This window comes from Rana temporaria, chromosome 1, assembly GCF_905171775.1.
Source record: "Rana temporaria chromosome 1, aRanTem1.1, whole genome shotgun sequence".
NCBI classification, from domain to species: Eukaryota; Metazoa; Chordata; class Amphibia; order Anura; family Ranidae; genus Rana; species Rana temporaria.
This window is the reverse complement of record NC_053489.1, coordinates 568,742,045-568,758,606: the sequence shown is the minus strand read 5'-3', so window position 1 is coordinate 568,758,606 and position 16,562 is coordinate 568,742,045. Positions and strand designations below refer to the sequence as shown.

General features: G+C 48.5%; 1 protein-coding gene across 7 annotated transcripts in view; it reads left to right on the top strand.

The window, feature by feature from the left end:
* Positions 1-3,001: 3,001 nt before the first annotated feature.
* PCM1 (pericentriolar material 1) overlaps positions 3,002-16,562 on the top strand; it is a 229,552-nt gene continuing 215,991 nt past the window's right edge. For 2 of the 7 annotated variants that reach the window (XM_040334544.1, XM_040334515.1), the window contains exon 1: positions 3,003-3,156. The gene's annotated coding sequence lies outside the window, so the exon portion shown is untranslated. Of the gene's footprint in view, positions 3,157-16,562 lie in introns of all 7 variants that reach the window. The other 5 variants (XM_040334558.1, XM_040334566.1, XM_040334550.1 and 2 more) reach the window with 4 other exon arrangements.

The window sequence follows — 16,562 nt, the reverse complement described above, 5'->3', positions numbered from 1 at the left end:
GAAGTTTATTTCTGTTGGTCTTGTCGACCGACCTCCGAGCCCAGTATTCAATGTATTGAGCCACCTCGGGTAGGGGTGTCCAATCACCGGATCTGGGGTGACTAATGGCTTCGGGGTCAAAGAATGGCTCCCCGTGGGAGTCCAATAAAACCTCACCCTGGGGTACAGGGTTGGTGCCGTTCTTAGCCGACAGGTGCCCACTGTCCTCATAATCCTCATCATCTTCTCCAGACTCATAGGCGTCAGACGCCTCGGACTCCGCGGACGACTCAGGAGAGGAGTCCACAAAGGAGTCCGGTTTTGTCCGCCTGGCGGATCGTTGCCTCTGTAAATTTATCTCCCCGAGGCCCGGGGGTCGTACCGAGTCTGGGAGAACAGTGGGTCGACAGTCCTGGGATGGTACTGTCTGGAGCATGTTTAGTACTTCCCCTGCCGGGGAGTCGTGGGCCACGTCAATGTGGCGGCGTTTCTGAGACGCTTTACCCCTCTTTATAATAGGTATGCCGGTGTCAGCAGATCCGGACCTATGGGGTATAGGTGGGGTAGATACCACCGAGGCCATGGCAGTCTGCACTGATTGTTTTATCAGCTCTTGGATTTGTGCTGTAGTCATGACTACAGGCGTGTCCTGTGAGGGATCTAATAGTTCTATGGGCATGTCCATACTGGTGGGATCTCTGCCTTCTGCCATGGTGAAACTGTTGGCAATAGTGCTGTTAGGGGTAAAATGCAGCGCTAGACTAAAGGAGGGCTAGGGATGCTGAGAAATCAGATGTAATAATAAGAGTGCAGTAGCACTAAGGGCTAGGGATGCTAAGAAATCAGATGTAATAATAAGAGTGCAGTAGCACTAAGGAGGGAGAGCTGCAGCGCTAGATCGATTACTATTAAAACTATTTATGAGGGGTTTAGGATGGAAGTATGGTATTAAGGGAATAAATTCCCAGGAAAATCGTACCGCAGGGTCCGTGCTCCGTCCACCTCTCCGAACGCTCACACACTGCTGAGCGTGACGGAGGAGCGGAGCACGGGGGAGGAGGGCGTAGTCTCGCGAGAACTCCCGTCCTGATCTGATAGGACGAGGAGTCGCGACACGCCCTCCCTCTGTGAGAGCGCGCTGTAGGGAAAGAGCGCGAACGAGCTGAGAAGGAAGGAGAAAATGGCGCCGAGATCTCGCGGTGTTTGACGAGATCACGCGGCTGAGAGTGAGAGGGCTCGGGACGGACAGAGCGTCGGAAGGGTGCGCGCTGACCGGAGCGCCATCAGGAAAAATAAATAGAGAGTCATCAAGGTAGATGAAATAGGAAAAGGCAAACGGATTCTGTCAGGAAAAAATAGTAAAAGAAAAAGGTGGAGAAATACCCAGCGCCCCGAGAGAGGGGGGGGGGGGGGTTTTAGAGGATGACAAGAATCTAGGAAAAAAGTGTATATATATATACAACACTGTAAATAACAATACTGAATCAAAGATATGATAAATATGATAAAATATATAAATTCTAGGATTCTAGTAAAGTACTTATCTGAGTTCTGATCTGTGAGCAGAAAGAAAGAGGAGGTTCCTAAAGGGACAGGCCTTTATATACTGACTGGACTACCTCGTGATTGGCAGACCCACCTAGAGGGCTGCCGGGGGTGTAGCTTTCTGGTTGTCAGTTTAAAGAAACATTTTTTTCTATAACATTTCACTAAAGTTGGTTTTCTGCTGTGAGCATGAATAAAGAAAGATCATGCATAAGATATGAGCCTCCTGTCTGATGTATAATCATATTGCTACACTTACAGGCACCTCTCTTCTCTTTTATTCTCAGTCTACTCAGTGGTGAAATGACGCTACTCTTATATCAAGACATCGCTTGTATATCAAGTCAAAATGTATTTAAACATTTTGCTTGTCTTGCAAAACGCTCTCAAACCAAGTTACTCTCAAACCAAGGTTTTACTTTATGCCTAAAAAAGCTGCGTTTAGAAGTATCCATGCGCAAAAGACCTTAAGGGCCCTTTCACACCGAACGCAGCTGGATGCATTTTGAATTGCACTCCAACCGCATAGACAGTCTACAATTATATGGGCATAGTTCACATCATTGCAGTGCAGTTGGGTGCAGTTGAAAAAAAAAAGTTGAGTACGCTGCATTTTTCTGCACTGCAAATGCAGGGAAAGTGCTACAAACGTGCTTCAAATACACTGCACTGCGCCCTTTAACTACTTTCGGACCGCCTGCCGTCGTTATACGTTGGCTGTTTTACGTTAAATACCGTGGTTATGGCAGCAGATGATTGCCGTAACCCGATATCTTTTTAAACAGGGGGCGGTCCACTTTCACATAAAAGTGATTTTCTGCGAGATCACGTTTATCGCCGCTCTCCGCCACTTACAGGAGCCGACGGTAGCGGTGGAGACGATTGGGTTATTTTCCTCTGAGAGACATGGTGTTAAGTGAGGTAAAGATGGCCCCCACTTGGCTCCATACCATTGGATGACGGAAGTAATGTCAAACGTCGCTTCTGCCCAATGGTCTCAAAGGATAAAAAAAAAAAAATGTGAGATCTGAGGTCTTTTTGAACCCAGATCTCATATTTAAGAGGACCTGTCATGCTTTTTGGGATAGTTAAGCCATAAAATCCTAACCCAAAAATGTATAGAAAAATGCACTGCTAAGAAAGCGCAAAACGCATTCAAGTGTGCATCAAATGCATGTAAACATGCAGTGAAAAACGCAGTTGTGTGCAGTTTCTGATGTGAATAGGCCCTAAATGCGTATTCATTCGTTTTTTAATAACCTCAATGAAAGGTTGAAGCCCGCCATAACAGAATGGCTTTACAAGCTGAATGAAGAGAGCAGGTGGCCAGACTCAGCCGTCTTCTGCTTTCTATGTTCTATGGTATGCAGCGCACATCACTGACACCAGGTGGCGCTCTCTCTCCGCAACCTTTCTAGGACCATAGGACAGACCGTGACGGAGAGACGCTGTTTTCCCGCCCTCTCCGTCTTGTCTGGCGCTTCCCTGGTTGTCATGGGAACCGGCGTGTTTCCGTAACGCGTCGGGCCTGCGAGTCTAATCCCAATATGGCGGCCTGAGAACAGAGAGAACGATCAGCAGAGACCGGAGGAGGCCGCGGGATATAGAGATTTGTCGGCTACACTACACGGGGTGAGCGGAGAGCATAGCCCCTCTGTGTATTGGGGTTGTGTGAGGTGTACGGAGCGGGGGCTCCTTTGAGGGGACAGGGCCGTTTTTTGTCTAGTCGTGTTTACACGGACTGGCGTAATATAATTGTGGCGTTATTCCGGGTGCGATTGCCGCTAGAACGGCAGGACATATAAAGAGGGGATGGTCCCCTTGAGGAGATTTCTCCTCACGACCCTTCCAATGGTGAAAACTGGGACCCCATTATTGAAAAACTTGTGTCCAAAGGAGACAATAATGGGGTCCTAGTTGTCACCATTGGAAGGATTGACCCCTTTTTCTCCTCATCACACCTTTTGATTTTCCTTCAGGTCCCATTCACATTTGTGTATTCCAGGAACGTGCGCCAAAAAGCACATCACGCTCACGCCAGGCCCCATACACACTGCTTTATTGTAAACTGTCCTGATTGGAGGAAATTAGCATTAACCACTCGACGACCGCCCCACGCAGACCCTAAAAAATGAAGAATTAAAGCGGTGGTTCACCCTTATTGACAACTTTCCATCATTAAATTAGGCATAGTAGCGCGAGCTACAGTATGCCAGTATTTATTTTTTTATCCCGGTACTCACTGTGCAATCCTAGCGAGACGATTCCGACTCCCCGCGGGGAATGGGCGTTCCTATCCAGAGGGAGCATGATTGACGGCCGGCTCTGGCACGTCACGCTCCCCGAAGATAGCCAGAGTAGGTCTCGGCTCTTCACGGCGCCTGCGCACAGACTATGCGCAGGCGCCGTGAAGCGCCAAGTCCTATTTCGGCTATTTCCGGAGAAGCGTGACACGCCATAGCCGGCCGTCAATCATGCTGCCTCTGGATAGGAAGGCCCATTCCCCGCGGGGAGTCGGAATCGTCTCGCTAGGATTGCACAGTGAGTACCTGGATAAAAAAATAAATACTGGCATACTGTAGCTCGCGCTACTATGCCTAATTTAATGATAGAAAAAAAAAAATGTTTTATTAGGGTGAACCACCGCTTTAAATAGGACATAGCGAGACTATGCTAAAATTGCAGATGTACTGCGGCAGGGTGGCTTATCACGTATCGTATAGACCAGTGGTCATCAACCCTGTCCTCGGTGCCCACTAACAGGCCAGGTTTTATGTATTACCTTGGGGAGATCCAGACTAGAATACTGCAATCACTGAGCAGCAAATGATATGACCTGTGATGTATTTCAGTTATCTTGCAAACCTGGCCTGTTAGTGGGCCCTGAGGACAAGGTTGCCACTAATATAGATGATCCAGTACTTGGGGGTAAGGGGGTGTGCCTCCCGCTGGCCCGGCTGTGCTGTGATTTGTCAATTAGTGATGCAGGTGCCAGCCAACCATTAGTCACCGGCACCCACTTGTCGGCTCCATCTTTTCATGGAAGGGAGCTCTGTGATGTAAACAATATAGAGCTCCAAACACTGACAGGCGATCTTGCTGTTTTTATTATTCCCTGCAAAGCAAGGGGAAAAAACAGCGGGATCGCTTGGTAAAAGCAGAACTTAACACCCACATTACACCTAGTTAGACCCATCTTTACCCATTGGTCACCCCTAGATGTTAACCCATTCCAAGCCAGTGTCAGTGCGGTGACAGTGTTTAGTATTAGCACTGATCACTGTATTGGTGTCAATATTAATGTCAGTGAGAGATTGCCTGCCAAACTATCCCTGATCACCACCGTATATATATATATATATATATATATATATATATATATATATATATATATATATATATATATATTCCAGTATCTGTACCGGATGCTATAACTTTCCCGCAAAACAAATATTATACACTTATTCAAAAATGTTTTAAAATATTTTTATTTATAACTTTACTGCTATCCTAAGAGGTTAACGAATCTCCAAGTGATCGTATTGAACATTGACCCCCAATGTCTTTATGTAGACATTGGGGGTCTATTAGACCTAAATGTCTCTCTCGTCTGCCCTGATTTCCAGAACATTTAACCAAGCGCAAATTGTGCTTTGTTTATTACAATGAAAATTCCGGTGCTGAAACGGAAAATTCACAATGCAGTTTTTTTTTTGTTTAATTGATGTGGCTAAGATTTTTGCATTGAAGTCAGTGGGATGCAGCATGCCATTATCGATAATTGTTTTATATCAGCAAAACTCTGATAACCCTATTTTCAGACGATATATTGGGTGCTTCCCTGGCTGATATCGCTCTAGAACCAGAAGTGATTCAATTATTGTCGCTTCTGGCTTCATTCAGTGCAAAGGAGATCAGGGAACGGGGTTTCCTTTATCATATCCCGCTTAAAGCGGAGCTCCACCCTAAAGTGGAACTTCCGCTCATCGAATCCCGCCCCCCCCCCTTTTGGTGCTACAATTGACATCTTTCGGGGGGAGGGGGGACAGGATACCTGTCTTTGACAGGTATACTTTCCCACTTCTGGGAGTCCGGCCGCGGCAGTGACGTCACAGCGGGGCTCCCTCCTCCCCTGGCCGTTGGGCTAATAGGAGAGAGGAGCGGGGCCTTGCGCATGCGCAGTACGGTTCCCAGCGTGAAGCCGAAAGGCTACACTGCCGGGTTCCCTTATCCGCAATGACTGTGGCAGCACCCGACAGTTGATGGAAACATCAGCTGCGGTGCCAAAATCAAGGGACTGCAGGACAGGTAAGTGTCCATTTATTAAAAGCCAGCAGCTGCAGTATGTGTAGCTGCTGGCTTTTATTTATTTTTATTTTTTCCGGACCTCCGCTTTAAGTAGATCAGGGTCTGGTAAGAGCGGGAGAGCCTGGTACCTACATGGAAAGGGAATGTCACACCTGCACTGTAAAATTGGTGGCTATGTAGTTGCCCGGATCACTTCCACCTTACAGCCGGAAGCCAGCTGAGGAAAATAGGCACGAGCTGATGATTGCTACTGCAGCCTTCAGTTTGTGCCTTACACTTAATTCTTTGTACAAACTACATACTACATCCAAAAAACTGATCTTGAAAATGTGTGTAATGAGCAAGTGATCCAACTTCAGAATCTGTAATATTTTTCTAGAAGTTTGCTCAGTGGCTCCTCCTGCTGACCTTTGTGTCGCCTTACAATGTCCTGTATATCAGTGGTGTAAAGAGAGTGAGTAGTATAGGCTACATTCAGGGCTGTGGCCAGTTGAGGTAGCTGTCCATTCCCACAACATCAATACCTAACAGGTTGTTAAACCATGCAGGAGGTTATTGCAGAGAGGGCGAGTGGACTAGGGAGCTATCATTCCCAAATAGAGCTCCTATGACAGGGCACGTAGTTAGTCAAGCCAACTAAGAATTACAGGAACATTGGATATTGGGATCCCATAATTGATTATGTGATTGGGGACAAGGTAATGAGCAACCAATATAAATAAGGACGTATGGCATTGAAGCCATACTGGTAAGTGTTGAGGGAAAGAGGGTGAGTGAATGCAGGGAAGGATGCGAGAGTGCTCGTGAGAGCCAAGGAATTAATAAAATAATATTGAGGAAATAACCCAAATAGGGGGGTGATCACAAAGGGGTGCACCAAGTGCAAGTGGGGTAGGGGTGTGAGGCAGTAAGAGGTCTAGGGCACAATGGTGTCCAATTACCTAGGTGTACAAATTGTATGCTATGGAAAGGAATACAGGAACGTGATAATTTCAATAATGGGACGGCATGTCCGTTTAAGTGACCAGAGAGGGGAGCGAGAATATATCTCCGCAATGGCAAGGGAAGATAGAATGTCAATATTAAAGTAATGTGGTGATAGACGGTATGGTCAGCTTAGGATTCCAAGTGTAGGTAACATATGGAAATCCTATTGGATCGAAATGTTATCCGATCCATTAAGCACATAGTCTTGTGTAGAGACTAGTAAATGTTGCTGAATACGTCCTACTTGATAGTCATAATCGCTATATTAGTAATTATAATCAATATTGTTTGAACTCCTTGGTGACATTAGGTGACAGAGTAACACTGGCTAAATAATAAGAGCCTGTATATTTGGTGCCGAAGGCATCTATATGCCCAAATAGCCCAGGGACAACCTCCCAGTGGATCGATACAATTACCATTGGATAGATAGTAATTACAAGTTTGAAGCACTCGGTAAAGGAGAAACGGTGTGTTATCCACCCTAATAATATGCAAAAATGTTGAGTTTGGCCTCAGACAAAATAACCAATCTTAAGAGTGTACCATCATCCAGGTTGATATAGAGAAAAAGGGGTTGGGGACAAGGGACAGTGGCTAAAGCTGATCCTCTAACATGCCCTCCCCCCAAAAGGGGCGATTGATGGACTATCTCGGTACTGGGTAAGAAATGACATACATGTAAATATAAAATAATAATACATTTTATTACATAAAATTGTTGAACAAAGAATACAGGATAAAAAATGGAAAAACAGGGCCTCAGGGATAACCCCGGGCAAATTCTGTTATTACAAACATATAGACTGGTCTATGCTTCGACTAGTTTCGCGGTATAACCGCTTCCTCAAAAAAAACAATCTATAAAGCAAATAAATACAATTAATATTAAGCAAACATAATAATTCAACAATAGCCATATAATAATACAATAGAAAGGGATAATATAGAGGGTGGACAAGGGGGATGATGCAGAAACCTCTAGATGGAGGCATAGAATCGGTAAGAATTCAAGTAAAGAACAATGTCAAGGAGAGACGGGACACCCGCTGCACTGTTCTCAGTGTGCAGCCTGTGGCTGGGCATCTACAGTGACGCAGAGCCTGTTACAATGCACCACAGAGATGACTGCCTGTGTGTGGATACACACATAGCACTACTGCCTGAGGTGGCCATATTTGCCCCGTTGGTTAGTAGGCTTTTTTTTTTTTTTTTTTTTTTTCAAATAACAATTTTTATTTTTCAAAAAAATTTCAGTACAGAGTATAGCAGCAGTTCAAGTACCGAAGATGAGCGGAGATACAAAATTCCAGCTAGGTGGGCTTACACAGTGGCTCCATCTCTATGTCTGCTATCGGTGATATGTAACCCAATTGGAGATCTAAAAGAAAGAGTAAAGAAAAGAAGAAATAGGGAAAGAGAGGGGGTGGATGTAAGGAGGGAATGGGGTGAGGAGGGGGGGACAGGGCGGGGAGGGAAGCGAGAAGGAAAAAGGTAAAGAGGAGATGGGACAGGAGAGACGGGGGGGGGGGGGAGGCAGGCAAGATTGTCAGGGTGAGCAGCGTACCTTGGCGGCCTATTGTCGACTCACGGCGGGTCCTCCACCACGTGCCACCTCTCCCAGACCAGATCATGGGCATCCAACCTATCCTGGATCCTAGCCGTCATTTTTTCCATGAGTTCTACATCTTTGACCCTAGCATAGAGGGCTTCTTGTGATGGGGGGGTTGGTTTCTTCCAATGAAGCGCTATCAAGCACCTCGCAGCTGTGGTTATGTGTCTCAGCAGTTTCTTGTAGGGTTTAGCTATGCGAGGGAGGGATAGGCCTAGTAAGAACAGCTTCGGGGAGAAGGGTATGGGCGCCTCCAGGAGGCGAGATAGGAGCTCTTGCGTTTGAGTCCAGAATGGGACAATCAGGGGACACGTCCAGTAGATATGGAACAGTGTGCCCTTAGCTTGGCCACAGCGCCAGCATCGGTCAGAGGTGGAGGGGTAGATCCTATGGAGGACGTCCGGGGTCAGGTACCAAAAGAACAGCACTTTATACATATTTTCCTTATAAAGGGTGCAGATTGAACTCTTGGCCGCCTGCCTCCAAACCGCCCCCCACTCGTCCTCCGAGAGTACCTCCCCCAGCTCCTTCTCCCATCGGAGCATATAAGTATGTTTGCCTTTGGTTTGTATGGGGTATTCATTAAGGATTTGGTAAATGTCTGATATGAGACCCCTTCGGGCAGTGCCCTCGAGGATGATTCGCTCAAATGGGGTCGGTTTTGAGAAGAGGAGCCGGGGAGCGATTGTTTGGGCGTAGTGCCTGATCTGTAGGTAGCTGAAAAAAGCTTGCCGTGGAATGTCATGCTTGGCTTGGAGATCAGTGAAGGAGTGTAAGGTGCGGGATCTGGGGTCTACTAAATGACCAAAGTGGAATAGGCCTCGTGAAGCCCAGGGCCAGGACATCTGGTGGGTGAGACTGGTCGGTACTTTAGGGTTGTAGAGGAAAGAGGTCAGCAGGGAGCTATCGGACCGAAGTCGACCGTCTCGGGCTAGCCTCCTCCATGTACTTTGAAGCTGCCGCATGGAGCCCAGTAAGCGTCCGGGCTCCACTGCCGCATCCGCGTTCCACAGGAGGTTGTTGGGGTGTATCGGCGCCAGCCAGATCTTTTCCACCTCCGTCCATCTATTGTAAGACTTCTGGGGGAACCATGATGCCACCGCCCGGAGCTGCGAGGCCTGGTAGTATTTGACCAGGTCTGGAAAGGCCAGACCTCCCTCGGCTCGTGATGCCGTCATAACCGAACGTGGGATCCTGTGGCGTTTGTAGTTCCACACATACCGGAGGAGGTCAGTTTGTAGGGTTCGCAGATGCGCGCAGGGGACCGGGACAGGGAGGGTCTGGAAGAGGTATAGTAGTTTTGGGAGGACAACCATCTTTATTGCCGCTATCCGGCCCAATAGGGATATCTGGTGGGACTTCCATTTGTGGATCAGTGCCCTTATTGAGCTGTATAGGGGGGGGAAGTTGGCTTGGTACAGGGATGCAAAGCTTGGGGTCAATTGGACCCCCAGGTATTTCAGGGAGGTACGCTCCCAGTGGTACGGGAAGACGGACTGCAGGTGTAGGGCCTCTGGTTCGGGCATATTGATCGGCATGGCCATAGACTTAGACGTATTAGTCTTATATCCCGAGAGGGCCCCGTAGCACTCTAATTCCCTGTGTAAGTTAGGCAGGGAGATGCGGGGGCGCGTTAGTGTCAGGATGATGTCATCGGCAAAGAGGGAGATCTTAAATTCCCTCCCCCTTACTGGGATTCCTCGGATGTCCGGGTTGCCTCGGATCGTCGCTGCTAAGGGCTCGACGCAGAGAGCAAAGAGGAGGGGGGAGAGGGGGCACCCCTGGCGTGTTCCATTAGTAACGGGGAAGGTGGATGAAGTGGCAAAGGGCGTTTTCACCTGCGATATCGGGTTGGTATAGAGGTGCCGGACCGCCCGGAGGAAAGGTCCCCTAAATCCCATATGCCTTAACGTGGCGAGCATGAAGGGCCAGCCAAGGCGGTCAAACGCCTTTTCTGCGTCCAGACTCAGGAGCAAAGACTCCGGTCCCTCCCTGCTCGCCACGTCAATTAGGTCAATCACCTTCCTCGTGTTGTCCCCCGCTTGGCGGAGGGGAACAAAGCCCACCTGGTCTTTATGGACCAGAGAGGGTAAAACTACATTTAGGCGGAGGGAGAGGACCTTTGTGAAGATCTTGAGATCAGAGTTCAGCAGGGCTATCGGCCTGTAGCTAGCGCATAGTGAGGGGTCCTTGTCTGGTTTGGGGATGAGGGTGATGAATGAGCGCTGCATGTCTTGCGGGATGGGGGTCTGCTGTAGGAAGGCATTGAAGAGCTTCGTCATGTGAGGGAGGAGTGTGGGGAGGAAGGTCTTATAGTATTCGTATGGAAACCCGTCAGGGCCTGGGGATTTGTGGGCGGGTAGGGACTTAATGGCCGCGGTCAGTTCCTCTCCTGTAATGGGAGCGTTAAGGGAGGCTAGGTCGTCCGGTTGTAACCGGGAAATGCCCGCCCGAGATAGGTATTGTGTCATCCTGTCTAGCAGGTCGGGGGGGGGTGGGTCATGCGGGATTTCTGGCTTGTTATACAGGTCGGCGTAAAATGCTGCGAAGGTATCCGCAATACTCTGTGGGTGTGATATAATATTGCCCGAGCCGTCCTGGACCTGGTGCGGGGTGGACGCGAGCGAGCGGTCTGCTAGTTTCCTCGCCAGTAGCGCCTGTGCCTTGTTACCCTTGTCATAGTATACCTGGCGGAGGCGTACTAGAGCTTTCTCGACTCGACCCAACGCGAGGTCCCGGAGTGTTGAGCGTACCAGGGCGATACGTTTCAGTAGCGTCAGGGAGGGGGAAGACTGTAAGCGAATCTCTAGGGCCCGGAGCTGCGCTTCCGCCTGTTTTCTAGCCGACTCGGCATTCCTCTTAAGGGCCGAGGATATGGCCATGCACCGTCCCCTAATTACCGCCTTGTGGGCGGCCCACAGTGTGGTAGTGGAGACGTCCTGTGTGTCATTTTCGCTGAAGTAAAGTTGCAGGGTGGAGTCTATTTCCATTTTGGAGGGGGTGTGTTTCAGGAGAAAGTCATTCAGGCGCCAGTTATAGGGCCTGCGGGTGGGGGTGTTGAGGTCAATGGTCAAGGTTATGGGGGCATGGTCGGACCAGGAGATGGGCAGGATCTGTGCGGAGTCAGTAACACGTAATGTAGTATTGTTGACTAAGAAGTAATCTATACGTGAGTGCGTATGGTGGGGGGATGAATAGAATGTGAACTGGCGATCCCCTGGGTGAAGCGCCCTCCATGCATCGAATAGCGCATGTTTCCTCGTCAGCTGACGGAAGAGTTTAGAGTCCCGTAGGGCTTTTGTTTGAGAGGCTCGGGGGTTCACCACCAGGCGGTCCCAGGTCGCCGAATGGGGCAAGTTAAAGTCCCCCCCCACTACCAGTAGGTCGTGGGGGGATTTAGCCAGGCGGGTAAGAACCCGACTTAGAAATCTGTGCTGATGTGCGTTGGGGGCATACAAGGTGCATAAAGTTATGTCCCGAGAGTGCCATGTCCCCCTCAGAATGATGAAGTGGCCCAGGGGGTCGATGTAGGAGTCTGTGCAAGTGAAGGGAGTTCCCCGTTTGATCAGGATTGCGACCCCTGCCCGTTTGCGTGGACTGAAGGCCTGGTATATTAAGGGGAAATACCTGGATGCAAAGGTAAAGGAATCGCCCTTGGAAAAGTGTGACTCCTGTACCATTATAATCTCTGCTCCTGTTTGCCTGAATTCCCTAAGTGCTAGGTGACGTTTTCTGTTAGAGTTAAGCCCGTGTACGTTTAGAGATAGCAACTTAGCCATATTGTGGGTGGAGAGAACGCGGTTTGTACTTAGCTGGAGTTGGTCGAGCTGCATCTGGTTCTGGGAGGGCGAGTGGGGAGACCGCCGGGGCGACGGCAACCAAGGCGTGCTGTCGGGTGCTGCCTGCACGGGAGAGGAGAGAGAGGTGGGTTAGTAGGCTTTTATTGAGCATAACAGCTTGCTGGTGTGAGGGTTGCCAAGCACACATTTGATGTCTGTACAGCTAGGCTTAGCCTACTGTTTATTGGTGATTGAATCCCAACTCCAAGAAAAATAAAACCCTTGCAGTAGCACCCCCACTACAAGTGTTAAATGCTTGTTATGTTTAGGGTAGCTGGAATAAGGAAAACCTTTTTTATTCCTTGCTCTAGCAGGGTCCCTTCAGTGGTGTGACTGGTCCAACACTGTCTCCCCTGTAAGCCACTTAGAGGAAGCAGGAGGATGCACTTCTGTCTCCTCAATGTACAGTACATGGTTAAAAGCCCTGTGTTGTACATGATGGGCCTGAAGGAGGGAATGCCCACAGAATAGAGGAGAGTGCCCCGAAGACGGGGTGTAAATGAAGTAATATTGCCTGTTTCTGTTCCCCTAGACATAACAAGCATTTCACCCTCGTAGTGCAGATGTGTATTGGGGAGGGCACCGTAACTCCCTAAACCCCCCCCCCCCCCCCCCATACTCGCCTTTTTAGCAATACCTTCCAGCCAGCGGCTCTGGGAGACAGTGACGTAGCTTCTTGCAGCACAATGTGGTTTTAGCTACTGGATGCTACTATGTCTGTCATAATAACAATAATTAAAAAAAAGATTTTGGCTGGAGTTGGACTTTAATACAAATAGATTCATAATGTAACAAATTTTACACTGTAACATGTTCATATGTTTACCAAGTTATCTTATTTCAGAAAGTGACACAAACATTGAATACACAGTGGAATGCATTTAGATATATTTCTGCATTGTACAGTTTATTGCAAGTGGTGGGTTATCTCGGTTATCAACCAAAAAAAAGCCACAAGGGTTATTATAAGCAGATTTCCTTTTTTCCTTCTGATCTGCAGTTTGCAAAGATCTAAAATGTAATCTGAATTTTGCTCTGGATTTTAGGGAGCGGTGAACAATTGTATTTGTTGCTGCTTTGCGTTTTAGTAAATGTAGCCTGTCCCATTCCGTTAATGTGTATGTAAAACCTAAGGCCCCATTCACACTGATGCTAGTTCATACGGAATGTGTCAAAACCATTCTAAATTTGCATGTCATCCATAAAGTCATCGTTTTCAATGACGGTCGTTCACATACATGCGTTGCGATTCCTCTACGAATGCGATGCGATAAAGAAAAGGGTCTTGTGCGAGTTTACTGCATTGCGAATTTAGTCTCCATAGACATCAATGTTAATCATTCTGAAATGATGGTTCACATCTGTGCGAATTTCACCACACTATTCAAAAACCATGAAGTACACAGGAACTTAACACCTTCTTTTTTTTACATTATGATTTTGTTGGCTAGAACAGACCTCAAATTTTCCACTTGCATTTTGCGAGAGGAAAATGAGGTCTGGCGAGGAGCTGGGCTGTTTGGGAGTGGGGGGCGAGCACCACTGGCGATCAGGGTTAATCGCGAGCCGTTCTCCTAGTTATCACCCCAATGGCATAGAGGAAGCGGAGAGCCGTGGATCGCAGAGCGGTATAGCATGGTGTTACCACTTAGATTGAAATGTCCTCCGCTCTGCTCACTCCCACAGCCCCATCTCCTCCTGACCCCGCGCCTGTGATAGACAATATATCTCAGCATTGGACCCGCATTCTGTCTATTACAGGCGCTGGGTCAGGAGGAGGCGGGGCTGTGGGAGCAGGCAGAGCGGAGGAAATTTCAATGTAAGTGGTAACAGCATGCTATACCGCTCTGTGATCCCACGGCTCTCCTCTTCCGCTATGCTCTCTGCCATCGGGGCGATCACTGGTAGAACGGCTCTCCTCTTCCTACTGTCATAATCTGGCCGCCATTGGGAGCACATGAGTCTTCTATGGGGCAAAGTGAATCTGCAAAGGGGGCGAGGTGAGGCTGCATTGATGGGCACAGGTGAGGCTGTGCTGAGGGGAACTGATAAGTTGCAAAATAAATATGAACAACAACTTTAATTCTGCATAAAACATTTCACAAGATAATTTATGAGGGTGATTAGTGGAAGAATTAGGGGCGGGGTAGAGGTTGGGTGGGTCAACCAGTGGCGAGTAACCCTTGAGGCCTGGCTAGTGGCTCAAGACTTAAAATTTTGAGCCCTGGGCTGGAACATTGATCGCAGCTATGTCCAACTCCTGAAATTCACGGTAAAATCGATGTAAATTCGCACCTCACAAGGGACAAAAAAACAAATTCACAGCAGTGTGAACCAGGCCTTAGACAGAACTTATTTTAATATGGTCTGTTAAATATACCAGTGGAAACATTTTGTCACAGTATATCTGTACAAAAAAAAAAATACCTGTTGATTTCAGAAGTTAAGAGCTGTCCAGTGCTCGCTTTTCTTCTTGGCACTTACAGAATATTTAGACTTTATGTTGTAAAGATGGGTCTGAGCAGTGCTGGTACAAGGCCATTTGGTGAACAGGGCGAAGATGGCAAACTGCGCCCCCCCCCCCCCCCCCCCCCCGTTTTTAAGAAAGAATCAATGTAGTTTCAAAACGAGCTACCGGGTTGACTTTTCATATTCGAACTGGTGATTGGCTGCTAGGACTGCCTCCTAGCAGGTGTGGGTCTGTGCTGAAGTGGGCTCCGTCTGTACTGAATGGGGGGTCTGTATAATGTAAAGGGGTCCAGTGATGCAGGGTGCTGTGTAATGTAAATGGGTCCAGTGGTGCAGGGTGCCGTGTAACAGTGGCGGTGCATCCATAGTGGGCGCAGGAGCGTTGCCCCCTCTCTCCTGCACCCGTCAATCAACAATACATAATTTTATGCGTTGCATGAATCTATGTATTGTCGCTGCTACCGCCCACTATTCAGGTGGCCGGCCCCCTGTTGAGCACTGGCCATCTGAATAACAGCGGTGGGCATATTTTGGAAGTGTTTTTTAGAGCCAGCGGCTCTGATAGCCTTCCTGATTAGAGCCTGTGGGCTCTAATCGGCTTCCATATGGTTAACCAGAGGGCGCACAGGCTGTGCAGTCCCTGGTTAACACTGACCCGCGTCTTGGCCAGTCTGGTTACCGGTCACCTGATTGGCTGAAGCGACATCGAGGGAGCATGGAGGAGGATGTCTGACCCGAGAAAGGTAAGTGCCGGGCGGCTGGCAATCTGGTGGCATTTGAGGGGACAATCTTGCCACATGTGAGGGGACAAACTGGCAGCATTTTACGGGGCACAGTGGCTGCGTTTTATGGGCACAGTGAGGCTGCAATTTGTTTTTTGTTTGTTTGCGCCCCCCAAAAAAATTTGAGCACCAGACGCCACTGCTGTGTAATGTAAAGGGATCCAGTGGTGTAGTGTAAAGGGATCCAGTGGTGCAGGGTGCTGTGTAATGTAAAGGGATCCAGTGGTGCAGGGTGCTGTGTAATGTAAAGAGGTTCAGAGCTGTGGGGTGCTGTGTAATGTAAAGGGATCCAGTGGTGCAGGGTGCTGTGTAATGTAAAGGGATCCAGTGGTGCAGGGTGCTGTGTAATGTAAAGGGATCCAGTGGTGCAGGGTGCTGTGTAATGTAAAGGGATCCAGTGGTGCAGGGTGCTGTGTAATGTAAAGGGATCCAGAGGTGCAGGGTGCTGTGTAATGTAAAGGGATCCAGAGCTGTGGGGTGCTGTGTAATGTAAAGGGATCCAGAGCTGTGGGGTGCTGTGTAATGTAAAGGGATCCAGAGCTGTGGGGTGCTGTGTAATGTAAAGGGATCCAGTGGTGCAGGGTGCTGTGTAATGTAAAGGGATCCAGTGGTGCAGGGTGCTGTGTAATGTAAAGGGATCCAGTGGTGCAGGGTGCTGTGTAATGTAAAGGGATCCAGTGGTGCAGGGTGCTGTGTAATGTAAAGGGGTCCAGTGATGCAGGGTGCTGTGTAATGTAAAGGGATCCAGTGGTGCAGGGTGCCGTGTAATGTAAAGGGGTGCAGGGTGCTGTGTAATGTAAAGGGATCCAGTGGTGCAGGGTGCTGTGTAATGTAAAGGGATCCAGTGGTGCAGTTGGGGAGAAGGGGGAACACAGTAATGACAGAGATATTGAAAGATGCAGGGTGCACAGTGGGGTGTTTTTACATTTTAAAGCAGGGGCGCTTTTAACCCGCACTGGCATTCGAGGAAGGGGGTTAAATGCGACTGTGTATCGCAGCTGCCGAAGCGCCGAATTTCAGCGCACGCCCATGTTAATAGAT